The 19,896-nt window shown below is 38.7% G+C and overlaps 1 long non-coding RNA gene across 1 annotated transcript in view; it reads right to left on the minus strand.

Annotated features, from left to right (window-relative positions):
* Positions 1–18,612, minus strand: part of LOC139077911 (uncharacterized) — a 38,720-nt gene extending 20,108 nt beyond the window's left edge. The window contains exons 1-2 of the long non-coding RNA XR_011530560.1: positions 18,368–18,612; positions 17,646–17,795 (exon numbers count right to left, since the gene is read on the minus strand). This is a non-coding gene — a long non-coding RNA (uncharacterized lncRNA). The remainder of the gene's footprint in view (positions 1–17,645; positions 17,796–18,367) is intronic.
* Between the last annotated feature and the right edge of the window lie 1,284 nt (positions 18,613–19,896).

The raw sequence follows: 19,896 nt of genomic DNA on the forward strand, positions 1-19,896 counted from the left end.
CAGAAGGAAGGAAATAATAAAAATCAGAGCAGAAATAAACGAAATAGAGACTAAAAAAACAATAGAAAAAATTAATGAAACCAAGAGCTGATTCTTCGAAAAGATAAACAAAATTGACAAACCCTTAGCTAGACTCACCAAGGAAAAAAGAGAGAAGGCTCAAGTAAATAAAATCAGAAACGAAAGAGGAGAGATTACAATGGACACCTCAAAAATACAAAAGGTAATAAGAGAATCCTATGAAAAGCTATACACCAACAAATTGGATAATCTACAAGAAATGGATAAATTCTTAGAAACATACAACCTTCCAAAACTGAATCAAGAAGATGTAGAAAATTTGAATAGACCAATCACCAGTAAGGAGATCGAAACAGCAATTAAAAACCGCCCAAAAAATAAAAGTCCACGACGAGACGGCTTCCCTGGTGAATTCTACCAAACATTCAAAGAAGACTTAATACCTATCCTTCTCAAACTCTTCCAAAAAACTGAAGAGGAGGGGAGGCTTCCTAACTCCTTCTAAGAAGCAAACATTATCCTGATACCAAAACCAGATAAGGACAACACAAAAAAAGAAAATTACAGGCCAATATCACTGATGAACATCGATGCAAAAATCCTCAACAAAATACTAGCAAATCGAATACAACAATACATTAAAAAGATCATACATCATGATCAAGTGGGTTTCATTCCAGGGATGCAGGGATGGTTCAAAATCCACAAATCTATCAACGTGATACACCACATTAACAAAACGAAGAATAAAAATCACATGATCATCTCAATAGATGCAGAGAAAGCATTTGACAAGATACAGCATCCATTTATGATAAAAACTCTAAATAAATTGGGTATAGAAGGAAAATACCTCAACATAATAAAGGCCATATATGACAAACCCACAGCAAATATCATTCTCAATGGAGAAAAGCTGAAAGCTATCCTTCTAAGAACAAGAACCAGACAAGGATGCACACTGTCACCACTCTTATTTAACATAGTATTGGAAGTCCTAGCCAGAGCAATCAGGCAAGAAAAAGAAATAAAAGGGATCCGCATTGGAAAAGAAGAAGTGAAACTGTCACTCTTTGCAGACGACATGATTTTATATCTAGAAAACCCTAAAGAGTCCACTAAAAAACTTTTAGAAATAATAAAGGAATACAGTCAAGTTGCAGGATACAAAATCAATGTACAAAAATCTGTTGCGTTTCTATACACTAACAACGAAGTAGCAGAAAGAGAAATTAATAATACAATCCCATTTACAATTGCAACAAAAAGAATAAAATACCTAGGAATAAACTTAACGAAAAAGGTGAAAGATCTGTACACCAAAAACTATAAAACATTGTTGAAAGAAATCGAAGAAGACACAAAGAAATGGAAAGATATTCCGTGCTCTTGGATTGGAAGAATTAACATTGCTAAAATGTCCATACTTCCTAAAGCAATCTATAGATTCAATGCAATCCCTATCAAAGTTCCAACAACATGTTTTACAGAACTAGAACAAAGAATCCTAAAATTTATATGGAACAAAAAAAGACCCCGAATAGCCAAAAGATTCCTGAGAAAAAAGAACAAAGCTGGAGGTATCACACTCCCTGATTTCAAATTATACTACAAAGCCATAGTAACCAAAACAGCATGGTACTGGCACAAAAACAGAAACACAGATCAATGGAACAAAATTGACAGCCCAGAAGTAAACCCACACGTTTATGGACAGCTAATAGTTGACAAGGGACCCAAGAGCATACGATGGGGAAAGGAGAGTCTCTTCAATAAATGGTGCTGGGAAAACTGGACAGCCACATGCAAAAGAATGAAAGTAGACCATTCGCTTACACCGTGCACAAAAATCAACTCAAAATGGATTAACGACTTGAATGTATGACCTGAAACCATGAAACTTCTAGAAGAAAACATAGGCAGTATGTTCTTTGACATCGGTCTCAGCAGCGTCTTTTCAAATAGCATGTCTGACTGGGCAAGGGAAACAACAGAAATAATAAACAAATGGGACTCCATCAAACTAAAAATCTTCTGCACAGCAAAGGAAACCATCAACAAAACAAAATGACAGCCTAAGAATTGGGAGAAGATATTTGCAAACCATATATCAGATAAGGGGTTAATATCCAAAATATACAAAGAACTCACACATCTCAACAACAAAAATACTAACAACCCACTTAAAAAATGGGCATACGATCTGAATAGAGATTCCTCCAAAGAAGATACAGATGGCCAACAGACACATGAAAAGATGTTCAACATCATTAACTATCAGGGAAATGCAAATCAAAACTACAATGAAGTATCACCTCACTCCCGTCAGAATGGCTATAATTAACAAGACAGGAAACAACAAATATTGGAGAGGATGTGGAGAGAAGGGAACCCTTGTTCACTGCTGGTGGCAGTGCAAACTGGTGCACCCACTATGGAAAGCAGTTTGGAGTATCCTCAGAAAATTAAGGATAGATCTACCATATGATCCAGCTATTCCACTGCTGGGTATTTATCCAAAGAACTTGAAAACAGAAAGGCATAAAGATATTTGCACCCCGATGTTCATTGCAGCATTATACACAATAGCCAAGACTTGGAAGCAACCTAGGTGCCCATCAAGGGACAAATGGATAAAGAAGATGTGGTATTTATACAAAGTGGACTACTACTCAGCCATAAGAAATGACGAAATCCAGCCATTTGTGACAACATGGATGGACCTTGAGGGTATTACGCTGAGTGAAATAAGTCAGAGGGAGAAAGTCAAATACCATATGATCTCACTCATAAGCAGAAGATAAAAACGACAAAAAAAAAACAACCACATAGCATTGGAGATTGTACTGGTGGTTACCATTGGGGAAGGGGGGAGGGGGGAGGGCAAAAGGGGTGATTAGGGTCACATGTGAGGGGATGCACTGTAATTAGTGTTCGGGTGGTGAACATGATGCAATGTATCCAGAATTTGAAATATGATGTACATCTGAAAAAAATAAAAATTAAAAAAATAAATAAATTTTTATTTATTCTTTAAATAAACATTTTAAATGTTAAAATTAAAATGAAATTTCCCAGATGTCCCTAGCCAACTTCTCATTGCGTTCTCAGCAGGTCAGCTCCAAACTGAGTCACCTCCCCAGGCCTGAACAAACTACTCTCTGAGCCGTCTTGTCCAATATGTTGATGACTCACTGTTATGGTCACCTGAGGAGGTAGATGGACCCCCCCCCCACCCAAAATTTGGCTCTGATTTTGAGACTGATGATGCTATACACACACTGGGAGGGCATGAGAAGTTTCATAATCTACATAATTGAAGTCTCTGGGGAGATCAGGGCAGGCCTCTCAGGCAGGTTCAAAATGGCTTACGAGCACAGGGAAGGAGCACCAGCCTGGTTGGTTATCGTTGTCAGGGGTGGGGCCAGTGGGAGAGGTCCTCGGTGCAGGCAGGGCCTTGTGTGCTTTGAATCTCCCATGGGTGCCAAAGGAGGAAACACCTGGGCTTTCATATCTGCTGGCATAGATGTGGGGCACAAGGGAAGAGACGAGGGGAGGCTGGAAAGCAGTCAGCAGTCAAACATCAGAAAATAGAGTGAAATTCCTTATTACACTACCCAAAGGAGATTGTTTGCATTTAAATTAATTAAAATTAAATAAAATTAAAAATTCAGTTCCTCAGTCACACTGGACACATTTCAAGCGCTCAGCAGCCACATGTGGCCAACTTATAGAACATTTCTACCATCTCAGAAAATGCTGTTGGATAATGCAGTCTAGAGCGTGTCAGCCAACTACAGCCTACAGCAGTGTTGACCCAGTGTCTGTTTTTGTATAGCCTGCCAGCTAAAAATGGTTTTTACATTTTTAAATGGTTGGAAAAAAATCAGAAGGAGAATGATATTTCACAATGTGAAAATTATATGAAATTAAAATTTTAGTGTCCACAAATAAAGTTTTCTTGGAACCCAGCCACGCTCATTCACTTATGTGTTGTCTGCACTGCTTTCACACTGCAACGGCAGGAGAAGTTGCAGCAGAGATGCTACAAGCACAAAGCCTAAATGATTTACAGTCCGGCCCTTTACAGGAGAGGTCTGCTGACTCCTGGTCTGCAGGCACAGGGTGACTCTTATCTGGTCAGGCCCACTCCTGGGAGCTGTGGGAGAGTCACGTTCCCCTAGTCTCATCGGTATGTGGAGGCTGAGGAATACCTGAACAATCTTGGAGTTCTGCTGGGAAGGAGAAAGCAGAGGTGGATGCTGGGTAAGCCGCCACCAGTGCCCACTACATCTAACAGGAAACAGAGACGAACATCCAACTATTGTGTGGAACTGAGTTGATGGTCTCCAAAGTGGATCTCTCTACTCACCAAGTAAATGGCATTTCTTGCAATAGCACTGAAACCCTTCACACTGAGATACAGCACTTGGATTCCACTTTATCTTCAGGATTTCTGCCAAGATCCAAGCTTTCTGGGTCCTTGCATATAAATTTTCTATTCATCCGTCTTATTTCATTGTTACTTCTGGTATGCATAAGATACAAAATTTCAAACCAATTCCTTATGTCACAGCCTTCATCTTCAATTTCTCCATCTCTCTCTCTACCCCCCTCACCAACTTGTATCCAGTTTTTCTGTCAATCACTTAAATTTCTTACATTAAAAGATCCCTGCTTAATTAACTTTGGTCAGACAATTTAAAAAAGTAATACTCAAGTGAAAAAGAAAATTTAATATTAGAAATTATTGATCTTTTAATCTGTAGAAGTTTCATCACTACCCATTCATAAATTGACTGGGTTTTTTTCCCCCCTTGGAACAGGATACACATTCTAGAATACGAACTACAGCAGATTTAGTTGATGTCACAGGAACAAATTATTAAAACATCTTTTCATCTGTTTAGGATAGCATGGTTGTGAATATATAGGGTATAGTGTAAATAAACTATAATTAGAAAAGTTATTTTCAAAATGAATCTCTTATCTAGACAATTTGGGGTAAATTTGACTCTAAAATGTCTTAGCTTTCTTTTTTTTTTTTTTAATTTTCTTCCAGTGGGTTTATCAAAGTGGAATTTCCCCGTAATTCAAATAGATGAGTGTTCCTGTGAATGGTCAACGAGCTTTGAACAAGAAGCCTTGGCCCTGACTTTGTACATGTTCTAACATCGCACTTCTTTCCATTGTTTGTCAATGAATAAAGTTTGTGGATTTTAAGGAAAGTGAACCAAGAAAGGGGAGGGATTGAGTTAACTAACAACAGAAGAGTGGTGTCAGGTGAGAATATTTCAACTTGACTAGTTTTGGAAAAGCTATTGTGACATTGATGTTGTGGAAGTGTAGAAAAAGCCCATTGTTGCTCTGATGGCTAATTGGTTTTGAATGGAACAAATTGTGGATTTTAAAATTTGTGTCACCCCCTAGCTATTCTCTTCTTAAAAACAAAAGAAAACAGTGTCTATTGAAAGCGTTTATGGCTTTTGGCAGACAGAGTTTTTTAAAAAAGGCACACAGCCCTATAGAAACAGCTCAGCTCACCACCTCACCCTCTGCCAACCAGAGTGGGAGGATTAGCAGGTGCTGCCATCAGAAATGCTGATGTGCATCATTGGAGGGAGGGAGGCTGCTGAGTCCCTGAGGAATGGGCTGTAGGAACCAAATGGGACTCAGTTTCAGGAAAGAGAGAAAATGGAGAGGAATAGCAGGGGTGTGCTCATGTCTCTTCAACTTTCCTTCCTGCTTTTCAGAGTATATGAAATTTAATCCTCAGGTGGATAATATGACAGTGAAAGGAATGACAAAGACGTTGTTTGCTCAATGCGTTCTAGTCATGTAGAGGTCATGTGGCCACATCTGCCCGCTACAGTATCCTCTGATGCCAGGCTAGGAAGACTGTTCCCTGTAGCTGCCTCCACTGTTAAGGCCCACCCTTGCATCCTCAGTCACCAGCCATGGCCATCCAATTATTCCCAAGTCTTCAGCCTGCCTAGAAAAATAGCAATAGAAGGGGTCAGGGGAGACTTTGCTCTATCCCTTTCTACCCAAACAGATTTTATTTGGGAGAAGGAACCCAGGAGTAGAAACTCGAGATACTAGGTATCCTCTGAGCATAGAATGCTAATACATTCCTCACCTCACACCTCCGATTCTCTAGTTTGCACATGCTTTTTTCCTGCCTAGCCTTTGAAGCTCTTTGAAGACAAAGAAGCCCTCTATCCTTTGCCCAGAAAAGTTCCACATGCAAAGAGGGCCTTTCAAGGGAAATTTTAATCACACCAGAGACAAGTTTGCCCTATAGTTTCAAGTATGGGGCTGGCCGACTGTAGGCCATGTCATTCTTAAGTTGATGTTATTTCCTAGAACCTAAAGATTATGTGTCTAGATACATTATAATAAAAGGGATGTGCTGATAATCATACTAAAATCATAAAAATACCGTTATGTTTTTCAAGATAAAGTCAGGTTTAGTTAATCAGAATTGGTTTGCAAGATTCCATTTGTTTCTGTGTTTAAAATAGTGTCAGGTTGACAAGTCTTTTGTTCCCACACTATCACTTTGGCTTCTATTCTAATCTGTGCAATACTCAGACAATACAGATAAGTTAACCGTGGTTTAATCCATTCTGACTCTTCTGATCTGACTGATGTTTTTGCATGGATTTTGATTAATCATAAACATATAGGATATTTGTGCCTCATCCCATATTTATGACAGGTGCAGACTTTGCTTTTCATATGTTCTGAACGCTGCCACAATTCAAAATGTCCCTTTTGTCTGACATACTACTAACTGAATGATGTCTACGCTTTTTTGAAATAAAGAATAGCTTGTTGGTTTTTTCCTTCTGAATAGGAAATGAGAAATGAGGTTTAGAAAATCTTCTGTAAAGTGTTATCATTGGTAAATAAATTTGTAATCATGTAATTCACATACTCTCTCATCATAAGAGAATTTCTGGAGGTTTTATTAATTTGATAAGGAGAATAATGGGAAAATATCCAAAATGGACTCTATAAAAAATGTCAAAAGACTGAAATCAACATAGGCGGTAGATATCATTCTACCTTCAAAGGGAGTATATTTTTCTGTTCTCCATCAGGACCTTTAATTCCAAATCCCTGAAAATACTGTGAAAGCAAAGGCATAGGCAGAGGTGGACAGAATGAGATCTGGTCTCAAACACAGTGCAGATCTCTGATTGTCTCATCAAAAGCAACAGAGATACTTTCTGTTCTATCTGGGAAAGCAGAAAGCTGGAAAGAGCATCATGCCCATCCTCCCAACAATAACATATACACCAAAAAAAAAAAGACAAACAGCAAATGCACGTCTTTTTTTTTACTCTATCAGAGAGGTAAGGAATGACAGATGCCTACAAAGAGAGAAGAGGTGAGAACATCTTCTTAACTGGGACAGATGCAGCTGGAGACTGGTAAGAAGAACTTAGCTAAAATTGTTAACCAATTGGTGAAGACTGAGTGTAGGCAAGCAGAGACTGAGTGCAGGTAAGTATTATCGAGAATATAGAACTGCCAGGGCTTTAGATTTTCACCCACTTGTATGCTCTTTTCCACTAACCTCACCATATGCTCACAAAAAAATAATGGTGAAGGCCTTGAAGTATATGCTTGCAGGAGGTGAATGGTAGGGCTGTGGGAAAGGCAGGATCCTCTTCTCCCCAGTCCTTTCCCTGACCTCCCTTATGGAACACAAGCCTTATACTGTGGGAAGCAGGGCAACAAACACTGTCACTCATGGGCACTGGTGAAAACCCTTTGCAACTAGGGAAGAAAATAGAAAAAAAATAAACCTTCTAAACTTAGCAAAGGGGCAGGAGCATTGAGAAAGCAGTGAAAATCTATGAGACTCAGGGACACAGTAACGATTAAGTCTGAAGCTGATCTGAACGATAGAGAATACTCCTGTCACCATCACCAGGCTAACAAGTATCAAGTAACAGTGGAATTCTGCTGGGAGAATTGCAAGAGTGCAGAAAGATACTCGGAGGTGCAGCAAAAAGTGCTGACCTAATGCTAAGGGTGAAGCAGACATTGAGAAAAACCCCATGTTGAACCAGCCCCATCCTACAAACAGGTTATCACTGGAGGGATTTGAAGCCCATGGTGCACTGCAGTAGCCATTGCAACAGTAAACTCTAAGCACAAAGTCCTCTCTAGATTGATTCAAAACTCCACAATAAAGGCCCACCACTAGGAAAGGTATGCCCATTTCCAGCATAAAATTATCTCAGTCTCTACTACTCTACGTGAGAGGTCCAGGTTTCAACAAAAAATTACAAGGAAGGTAAAAAAGCAAGTAGATGCCACATGCTGCAAAGAAACACAGCAAACAACAGAACCTGATTCAGATGTTGGAACTTTCACGCAAGGAATTTAAAATAACATGATTAATAAGCTAAAGACTCTAATAGGAAAGGAGGGCAATATGCAAGAGAATATGGGTATTTTCAGCAAAGAAATAAAAACTGTAAGCAAAAAATCACATGGAAATGCTTAAAATGAAATGACCGCAGTAATAGAGCTAAAGAATACCTATAATAGGCTCATCAGGAGACTCAACACAGCTGAAGAAAGAATCAGTGAACTTGAAGATGTTGATATAAATTCACATATCTTTTATGTCACCTTCAGCAAAAAGCTGAAACACAAAGAGTAAAACTAAGGTAAATAAACAGAACAGAGCATCTAAAAGCTGTAGGAAAATACCAAATGGTCTAACATATGTGTACTTAGAATCCCAGAAAGAGAAGAGAGAAAAGTAGAGAAGAAATACTGGCTGAAAAATTTCCAAAATTAATGACAAGTACCAAATCCCAGATTTAAGAAATTCAGAGAAGATTAAGCAAAATAAATATCAAACACGCACACACATACACACAAACACACACAGGTTGCATACCCCTAGCCACATCTTATCTTTGTCTATCTGTAACCTCCGTTCTTGTCTTTGTCTGTAACACATTTTTTTCCTCTAGAAAAACAAGCATTACTGATAGACAAAGATAAGAATTACAACAGACTTCTTGTCAGAAATGATACAAACCAAAATACAATGGAGTGACAATAGCACTGAGAGAGAAAAACATGTCAACTCAGAATTCTACCCCTGGAAAAAATATCTTTTAAAAATGAAGGAGAATAAAGAATTTATCAGACAAAAAAAAGTATAATATTTACTGCCATTATATCTATCCTGCAGGGAATACTTTTAAAGGTCTTCAGGCAGAAGGACTGTATCAGACAGAAAACTGCATCTACACAAAATTAAGAACTATAGTATAATATAAACTCACATATTCTTACTTTTTATTCCTCTAAAAGATAATAGAGTACCTAAAGCAAAAAATAATTTGCTTCTCAAAATTAAAGTAAAATTTTCTTGACAAAATTCAACATCGATCCGTGACTAAAACCTCTCAGCAAACTAGGAAGAGGGGAACTCTCTTAGCAAGATAAAAGGCATCCACTAGGAGCCTACAGCTCACATCATAACATGCATCCAAAATGCATGCCAGGGCTGGAGACCAGAGGACGCAGGAGCCACAGTGGCACTTAAAGCTCAGCCCCTAACCCTCCCCAACAGTGGTGGTGGTCCCCACCACCTGAGGCTTCAGGAGCCACAGTGGTGCCCATAACTCAGCCCCTGGCAGTGGCACCACTGACACAGGCCCTGCCACCCCCAACACTGGCCCTGCCAGCAGTGGGGGCTACAAGACTCTGGGCCCCCAGCAGTGGCAGCAGTGCTTGTGACCTGAGGTTCTAGGAACTATGCAGGTGCTGGAGACCAAAGGCTTCAAGAGCCCTAGTGGTAGTTGTGACCCAGGTACCACTCTCCCCATGGTGGCAGTGTCACCCATGACCCTGGCCCACCCAGAAGCTTCAACCACATCTGTGAACCCAGTGGCCCCAGAAGTCATGTTGCCAGCATCCCCAGATAACCCAGGAAGAACAGCATAGGTGGTGCATGAGGGATAAGTGCCTGAGCCCATGGAGGGCCATGTAACAATGACAGTGGAACCCATGACCCTGTTCCCCCCAGCTGCAGAGGCACCCACAACTTTAGCACCCATAGCAACCCCCTCTATAGCAGCACCTACAGACCCAACAAACCTGGACATGGCCAAGGTGCCCATGACCCCAGCTTTTCCCCCACTCTCCCCTCCCACCAACCACAGTGGGGAACACATGACCCAGGTGACCCCAGAAGCAGAAGAGATGCTTGAAGCCTAGTGACCACCAGTGGTGACACCTGCAACTACAATGACTTCATAAACAGCAAGGCAAGAGCAACCTCAGAGGAACAAGCAGCACAACAAAGGCATTAATGCTGCCTCTGGCAGAAGCATTAGAGGGTGAAAAGTGCAAGCCCTCAAATACAGCCAGAAGCAGCTCAGAATCAAAGTAAACAAAACTGTACCCAAATAAGAAAGGTGTTTGCTACCACAAATGTGCCAGCAGAGGAACACTCATCAAACACCTTGAAGAATTACAATAACACAGTAGCACAAAAAGAAAATGGCAATTCTTCAGAAACCAAGTTTGAAGTCACAGAAGATTGTGATCTGACAGAGAATTGAATATTGCTGTCATGAAGAAACTTGACAAGTTGCAAGAAAATTTAGAAAGACAGTTCAATAAGCTCAGGAATAAAATTAATGAACAGAAGGAGTGCTTCAGCAAAGAGATTGAAACTCTAAAAAAAAAAAAAACCCCAGAAATTCTGGAGCTTACGAACACAATAAATGAGATGAAGAATAAAGTAGAAAGCATTGGAAAGAGAGCAGATTATATGGAAGAGAGAATTAGTGAGCTTGAAGATAGAAATCTAGACATGATCCAGGTGGAAGAGAAAAGAACTAAGATGCTTTAAAAAAAAAATGGAAAAATTCCAGAATAAATGTATGACACAGAAAAAGCAACATAAGGAAAATGGGTATCCGAGAAGGAGAAGAGAGGGAAAAAAGACCAGAGAGTTTATTTAAAGAAATAATAGCTGAGAATTTCCTAAACCTGGAGAAGAAACTGGATATAAAAGTACATGAGCTAATGGCACTCCCAATTATCTCAATGCAAAAAGACCTTCTCCAGGGCACATTATATTAAAACTGTCAAAAGCCAATGAGAAAGAAAGAAAATTAACAGTGGCCAGAGAGAGGAAACTAACATAAAAGGAACCCCCATAAGGCTATCAGTGGATTTCTCAGCAGAAACTACAGGCTACGAGAGAGTGGAATGATATATTCAAAATATTGGAAGATAAAAACTGTCAGCTAAGAATACTCTATTCAGTAATGCTATCCTTCAGAAATGAAGGAGAAATAAAGGCTTTCCCAGACAAACAAAAGCTGAAGGAGTTCATCACATTAGACCAGCCTTACAAGAAATGTTGAAAGGAGCCCTCCTACCTGAAACAAAAGGGCAAAGGAATACAAAGCTTTGCGCAAGGTGACAAATAGACAGAATCAGAAAATTGCAAATCTGTATCACAAAAGGTTAGTACACAATTATAATATAAAAGCTAAAGGGAAAGAAAACATAAAAATAACTATAACCACTTAAATTTGGTAACAAACTCACAATACAAAAAGGGATAATTTGTGACAACAAAAACATAGAAGGGGAAGAGGAAAAGGATGGACCCTGCACAGGCAAACGGAGATAAGATGCTTTCAGCAGAAAAAGGACTATATCATCTATGAGATCTTTCCTACAAATCTCATGGTAACCACAAAATAAAAAATTAGAGCAGTGTCAGAAAACATTAAAAAGGAGGAAACTGAGAAACATATCACAGAAAACTGCCAAAGTGAAATGGCAGACAGAAACACAAGGAAAAACAAAAAATGGAAATAGAGAACAACCAGGAAACAAAAGATAAAATGGCAATATTAAGCCCTCATATATCAATAATCACCCTAAATCACCAAGCAAAAGACACAGAGTGGCTGGATGGATTAAAAAACAAGGCTGAAAATGTGCTACCTCTAGGAGACAGTTCTCAGCTCTAAAGACAAACATAGACTCAGAGAGAAGGGATGGAAGACGATACTCCAAACAAATGGCAACCAAAAGAAAGTGGATGTAGTCATATCTCTATAAGACAAAATAGACTTCAAGCCAAAAAAGATAACAAGAGACAAAGATAGACATTATATAATGATAAAGAGGACATTCCACCAAGAAGATGTAACATTCATCAATACATATGCACCTAACATAGGAGCACTGAAGTATATATAAAGCGACTATTAACAGACCTAAAGAGAGAAATTGATAGTAATACATTAATAATAGGGCACTTTAATACCCCACTAACATCAAAGATAGATCACAGACAGAGAGTCAACAAGGAAACATTGGCGTTAAATGAAACACTAGATCAGATGGACTTAATAGAGATATATACAGAACATTCCATCCCAAATAGCAGAATACACATTCTTTCCAAGTGCACATGGAACATTCTTAAAGATAGACCATATGTTGGGAAACAAAATAAGTTTCAATAAGTTTAAGAAGGTTGAAATCATATCAAGCATTTTTTCAGACCACAATGATATAAAACCAGCACTCAACCACAAGAATAAAGCTGGAAGAGTGACAAATATGCGGACTAAACAACATGCTACTGAAAAACTATTGGATCAATGGAGATATCAACGGAGAAATAAAAAAATACCTGGAGACAGGGGCTGGCCTGGTGGTGCAGTGGTTAAATTCATGCACTCCACTTTGGTGGCCCAGGGTTCACTGATTTGGATACCAGGCATGGACCTACACACTGCTTATCAAGGCATGCTGTGGCAGGCATCCTATATATAAAATAGAGGAAGATGGGCACAGATGTTAGCTCAGGGCCAATCTTCCCCCCTCCAAACAAAAAGGGAAAAAAAATACCTGGAGACAAATGAAAATGAAAACACAACATTCCAAAACCTATGGGATGCAGCAAAAGTGGTACTAAGTGGGAAATATATAGCAATACAAGCCTACCACAAGAAAGAAGAAAATCTCAAACAATCTAACATGATACCTAAAAGAACTAGAAAAAGAAGAACAAACAAAGCCAAAAGTCAGTAGAAGGAAGGAAATAATAAAAATCAGAGTGGAAATAATTGAAATAGAGACTAAAAAGACAATAGAAGATATAGATAAAACTAAGAGCTGGTTCTTTGAAAAGATAAAATTGAAAAACCCATAGCTAGACTCACTAAGAAAAAAGAGAGAAGGTTCAAACCTAAAGAGCTCACACAACTCAACAACAAAAATCAAACACCTCAATCAAAAAATGGGCAGAGGATACGAACAGACATTTTTCCAAAGAAGATATACAGATGGCCAATAGGCACATGAAAATATGCTTAACATCACTAATCATCAGGGAAACGCAAATCAAAACTACACTGAGAAATCACCTTATGCCCGTTAGAATGGCTATAATCACCAAGACAAAAAATAACAAATGTTGGAGAGGATGCGAAGAAAAGGAAACCCTCACACCGCTGGTGGGATTGCAAACTGGGGCAGCCACTATGGCAAACAGTATGGAGATTTCTCAAAAAATTAAAAATCTAAATACCATATGACCCAGCTATTCCAATACTGGGTATTTATCCAAAGAACTTGAAATGAACAATTCAAAGAGACTTATCCACCCCTATGTTCATTGCAGCACTATTCACAATAGCCAAGATGTGGAAGCAACCCAAGTGCCCATCAACTGATGAATGGATAAAGAAGATGTGGTATATATATACAATGGATTACTACTCAGCCATAAAAAAGACAAAATCGTCCCATTTGCAACAACACAGATGGAACTTGATGGTATTATGTTAAGCAAGACAAGCCAGACAGAGAAAGACAAACACCATATGACTTCACTCATTTGTGGAAGATAAACAAATACATGGACAAAGAGATCAGACTAGTAGTTACCGGAGGGGAAGGGGGTTGGGGAGTGGGCATAAGGGGTAAAGGGGCACATATATATGGTGATGGACAAAGAATAATGTACAACTGAAATTACATAATGTTATAAATTATTATGACCTCAATTTAAAAAGAGAGAGAAGGCACAAATAAGTAAAATCAGAAATGAAAGAGGAGAAATTACAATGGATACCACAGAAAGACAAAAAATTATTAGAGAATACTATGTAAAGCTATATACCAAAAACTGAACAACCTAGAAGAAATGGACAAGTTCTTAGAATCATACAACCTTCTCAAACTGAATCAAGAAGATATAGAGAATCTGAATAGACCAGCCACAAGTAAAGAGACTGAATCAGTGAAAAACCTCCTCCCAAACAAAGTCCAAGAACCAGACAGCTTCTCTGTTGGATTCTACCAAACATTCAAAGATTTAATATCTATCTTTCTCAAACTCTTCCAAGAAATTGGAGAGGATGAGATGCCTCCTAACTCATTTACAAGGCCAACATCACCCCGATGCTAAAACCAGACAAGGACAATGCAAACAAGGAAAATTACAGACCAATATCAATGATTAACATAGATACAAAAATTCTCAACAAAATATTAGCAAATGTAATACAATACATTAAAAGGATCATATACCACAATCAAGTGGGATTTATTCCAGGGACACAGGAATGGTTCAACATCCACGAATCAACGTGACAACCACATTAACAAAATGAAGAATAAAAATCACACGATCATCTCAATAGAGGCAGAGAAAGCACTTGAGAAGATCCCACATCCATTCATGATAAGAACTTTCAACAAAATAGGTATAGAAGGAAAGTACTTCAACATAATAAAGGCCTTATATGACAAACCCACAGCTAAAATTATACTCAGTGGTGAAAAACTGAAAGTTGTTCCTTTAAGAACAAGATAAGACAAGGATGCCCACTCTGACCACTCATATTCAACATAGTATTGCAAGTCCTACCTAGAGCAATTAGGCAAGAAAAAGAAATAAAAGGATCCAAATTGGAAGGGAAAAGTAAAATTGTCACCATTGCGAACAACATGATTCGATATATAGAAAACCCTAAAGAATTCACAAAAAAAAACTACTAGAAATAATTAACAAATACCACAAAGTTGTAGGGTACAAAATCAACATACAAAAATCAGTTGTATTTCTACACACTGAGAATGAGCTGGCAGAAAGAGAAGTCAAGAATACTATCCCATTTACAATAACAATAAAAAGAATAATATACCTAGGAATAAATTTAATCAAGAAGGTGAGAGACTTGTACACTGAAACCTATGACATTGTTGAAAGAAATTGAAGTCATGAAGAAATGGAAAAATATTCTGTGCTCATGGATTGGGAGAATTAACATAGTTAAAATGTCCACAGTACCTAAAACAATCTACAGATTCATGCAATCCCAATCAGAATCCCAGAAACATTTTTCATAGAAAAAGAATAAAGTATCCAAAAATTTATATGGAACAAGAGAAGACCTCAAATATCCAAAGCAATTCCGAGAAAAAAGAGCAAAGCTGGAGGTATCACACTCCCTGATTTCAAAATATACTACAAAGTTATAGTAATCAAAACTGCATGGTACTGGCAGAAAAACAGACATACAGATCAATGGAACAGAATAGAAAGCCCAAAAATAAACCCAGACATCTATGGACAGCTAACTTTCAACAAAGGAACCAAGAACATACAACGGAGAAAGGAGGTCCCTTCAACAAATGGTTCTGGGGAAAACTGGACAGCCTCATGCAAAAAAATGAAAGTAGACCATTATCTTACACTACATACAAAAATTAACTCAAAATGGATTAAAGACTTGAATATAAGACCTAAAATCATAAAACTCCTAGATGAGAACAGGCAGTAGTCTCTTTGATAGTGGTCTCAGCAGTATCTTTTTGAATATCATTTCTCCTCAGGCAAGGAAACAAAAGAAAGAATAAACAAATGAGGCTATCTCAAACTAAAAGTCTTCTATACAGCAAAGGAAACCATCAACAAAATGAAAAGACAGCCCACCAATTGGGTGAAGATACCTGCAAATCACATATCTGATAAAGGGTTAATGTCCAAAAGACATAAAGAATGCATACCACTTAACAACAAAAAAACAAACAATCCAGTCAAAAGATGGGCAGAGAATATGAATGGACATTTTTTCCAAAGAAGATATACAGATGGCCAACAGACACATGAAAAGATGTTGAACATTACAAATTATTAGGGAAATGCAAATCAAAACTACAATGAGACACCATCTCACGCCTGTCAGAATGGCTACTATTAACAAGAGAAGAAACAGTAAGTGTTGGAGAGGATGTGGAGAAAAAGGAACCCTCGTGCAATGCTGGTGGGAAAGTAAATTGGTGCAGCCACTATGGAAAACGGTATGGAGATTCCTCAAAAAAGTAAAACTAGAAACACCATATGATCCAGCTATTCCACTTCAGGGTATTTATCCAAAGAACATGAAAACACGAATTTGAAAAGCTATGTGCACCTCTGTGTTCATTGCAGCATTATTCACAATAGCAAAGACTTGGAAGCAACCTAAAGGCCCATCAAGGAATGAATGGGTAAAGACGATGTGGTGTACATATACAATGGAATACTACTCAGCCATAAAAAGCACGAAATATTGCCATTTGTGACAACATGGATGGACCTTGACAGTATTATGCTAAGCGAAATAAAATAGACGAAGAAAGATAATTACCGTATGACTTCACTCATATGTGCAAGATAAACAAGCAAACACATGGATACAGAGACCAGATTGGTGGCTACCAGAGGGGAAGGTCGGGGGTGGGGGGGTGAAAGTAATAAAGGGGTACATATGTGTGGTGATGGATGGCAACTAGACTTTTGGTGGTGAACACGATGCAATCTATACAGAAGTTGAAGTATAATGATGTACACCTGAAATTTATATTAAGTTATAAACCAAAAAGTCACCACAACTAAAAAAAGTTTAAAAAAAATAAATAGTCAGATATACTGTGTTCATGGTTTGACTCAATATTGTTAACATGTCAATTCTCAATTCTCCCCACATTGATCTAGAGATGCAAAGAAATTGCAGTGAAAATTCCAAAGGATATTTTATTGATATTGATAACTCGTTTATAACATTTATGTGAAAGAAGAAAGGAACTAGAATAGCCAAAATGATTTTGAAAAAGAACAAAGTTGCAGGACTCACACTAGCTGATTTCAAGGGTTACTATAAAGCTATAGTAATCAAGACAGTGAGTTATTGGCAGAAAGGTAGACACATAGATCAATGGAACAGAATAAAGATTCCAGAAACAGACTCACACATATGTGACAACTGATTTTTGACAAAGGTGCAGAGACAGTTCAGGAGGAAACAAGGCTTTTCAACAAATGGTACTGGCGGTCCGTATGCAAAAAAATTTACCCTGACTCGTACCTCACACCTTTTACAAAACTTAACTCAAAGTGGGTCACAAACCTACAGATAAAATATAAATCTATAGAATTTAAGCTCCTAGAAATCCAGGAAGTCAAATCAAATTATACTTAGCAAGTAATGGTGAGATTATGTAAAACTTTAAGCTCTTCTCGTACTGTGGATCCTTAACATCTCTGAGCGCCTACTCACAGAGTATGAAGTCCAAGTGCAGAACTTGGCACACAGTGGGCCCCTGGCAAATGCTAGTCTCCATGAGCGTGTGTCTAACAGATTCCATTCTATCGTCCATCTTCTCCAAGGCTGTAGCTCTAGTTTGCTATCAAGTTCTCATTCCACTCACTGTAAGAAAAGGTAAATCAAAACAGACCTAAAAACCTTGCTTTTCTTAGTTGGCTCTTGCTTCTGTCCAATTGTCCCTTCTTTAGGGACCCCTCTGTGTCAGTGATTAGTGTTCACGCCACATCCTGACTTAGTATAGTGTGCAATTTTCATGAACGTGGAGAGAGATTGCTTCCCTCTTCCAAATTAATGATGAAGGCATAAACTAAGAGGGTTCCCGACAGCCATCTCCGCACCTTCCTACAACCAGATACTTTGCATCAATAACCTTTCTTTGCGATGTTGTAACTAATTTTGCAAATAAAATTTCCTGAGATATATCAAATCTTCACCAACATAAGATACATTACGTCTCTTGCATTTCCGCTTCATCTATTCATAACTCTGTCAAAAAAAGCTATTGTGCTGGCGTGATTTGTTTCTTTGAAGCCTAAGCCACTTATTGTTCCTGATATCATCACTTTCCCGCTACTTAAACACACACATGCGTGCACACACACACACACATACACACACACACATACGCACAGAATTATTATGGCTGTAAGTGATGTTTACAGGGTGATAATTACCAGTATCTTTCTTTTCTTCTTTCTCACTTTGAAGAACAGGCAATGTTTCATATTCACATCAGTCCATTCATCTCGTAATCTTCCTGATTCTACGCTAGGCGTTCAGCCTGATTTTCTATGATTACCATGTGAATCTTATCAGGAGGCCCATCCTCTGGATCTTGAGCTATATCCTGAGTAACACAGGCCAATGTCAAGGGGATCCCTGCCCCCTTACAATGCCAGGAAAAAGCACTTTCCAGGCTCTAAAAGAGAAGCACAAGAATCCTAAGTTCTGCCATTGGTAGAAATATTCTTTTTTTCAGGGAGTTCCTGTGGAGATACAGGGTTTTTAGAAAATGATAAGCATTACAGAAATCAGTTAAGAATAGAAGTTCTGTCTCATTTACATGTGGCCTAAAATAAATTGAGAGATTTGGCCATCTTAATCTCCTACATATTTTACTGCTTTTGGTGTCTTGTCTTTGAAAGAAAGGAAGTTGACATTTACTGAAAGCCTATAGTAGGCCAGACATTCTTCTAGTTCTCATTTAGTCTAAATAACAACCCTTAATATATGTTTTATGGTCCCCATTTTACAGATGATGTAGAGGCTGTGTTACGTGGTTATGCCTGAGGACACAGGATGAGGGATAGATCTGAGACTCATGTGCGGTCTGCGTGATTTCAGAGGCCCGTCATCTTATGCAATCCAGACTGTTCTTGACTTTGCAGAAAATTGCTCTGTGCCTGTAGGTAAGTCTCTTAACCACTCTGACCCCAGTTTCCTCAGCTGTGAAAAGGAGGGGTTGGGATAGCTCAGTGCTAGCGTCTCCACCTGTTCTAACCTTCTGAGAGCCTTGAAGAATTTGAATTTAGGGCAAGAGAAGACAATACTTCCGATAGGGAAATATTGACTTAACAAATAGAAAAAGAGAGAGAGAGAGCAATAGGAGGTGGGAGGTGCTGGCCTAGTCAATGTGGGTGAGGCTCACGCAGATGCAGAAAGCTTAACAGTTAGAGGCAATTTTGCAGTCTTAGGATGCCTGCGGAACTGAAGTTCCCATTCAAGTTACCTTAGAGATTCCGATGAAAAAGATGGGAAATGCCCGGGTTTAAAAGTGTCTGACTTCTCAACTGCTGCCTCCAGCTCTCGAGTTGCAGTGCTTCTCCAGGTAATCACGAGACTTCCAAAGGGACTGTGTGTACGGAGGTCCAACTTCCCAAGAGCAGGATCCTGTTTACCCATGATATTTCCAGAAATCTTCATCACTTAAAGAATTTAAATTACTAGCCTTCTCTTCTCTTCTGTTTTACATCCCTCTCCCCCTCTTCCTCTATGCATAGTAGACAGGGTGACTTTTCACATAATTTAGTACTTTCGATAACAAGAAAAGTGATCTCAGGTTGTGAGAGGTGCCGTTACCGAAATGGTTGCCTCTTTCTCAATGTTCTCCTCTCTCCCTCCCTTCTTTCTCTCCTTCCCTCCTTCTTCCCCCCTTTTCGTTTTTTTTTTTTGAGGGGGGGTGGTTTTTTGAGTAGGGTTTTGC

Source organism: Equus przewalskii, chromosome 20, assembly GCF_037783145.1.
Source record: "Equus przewalskii isolate Varuska chromosome 20, EquPr2, whole genome shotgun sequence".
NCBI classification, from domain to species: domain Eukaryota; kingdom Metazoa; phylum Chordata; class Mammalia; order Perissodactyla; family Equidae; genus Equus; species Equus przewalskii.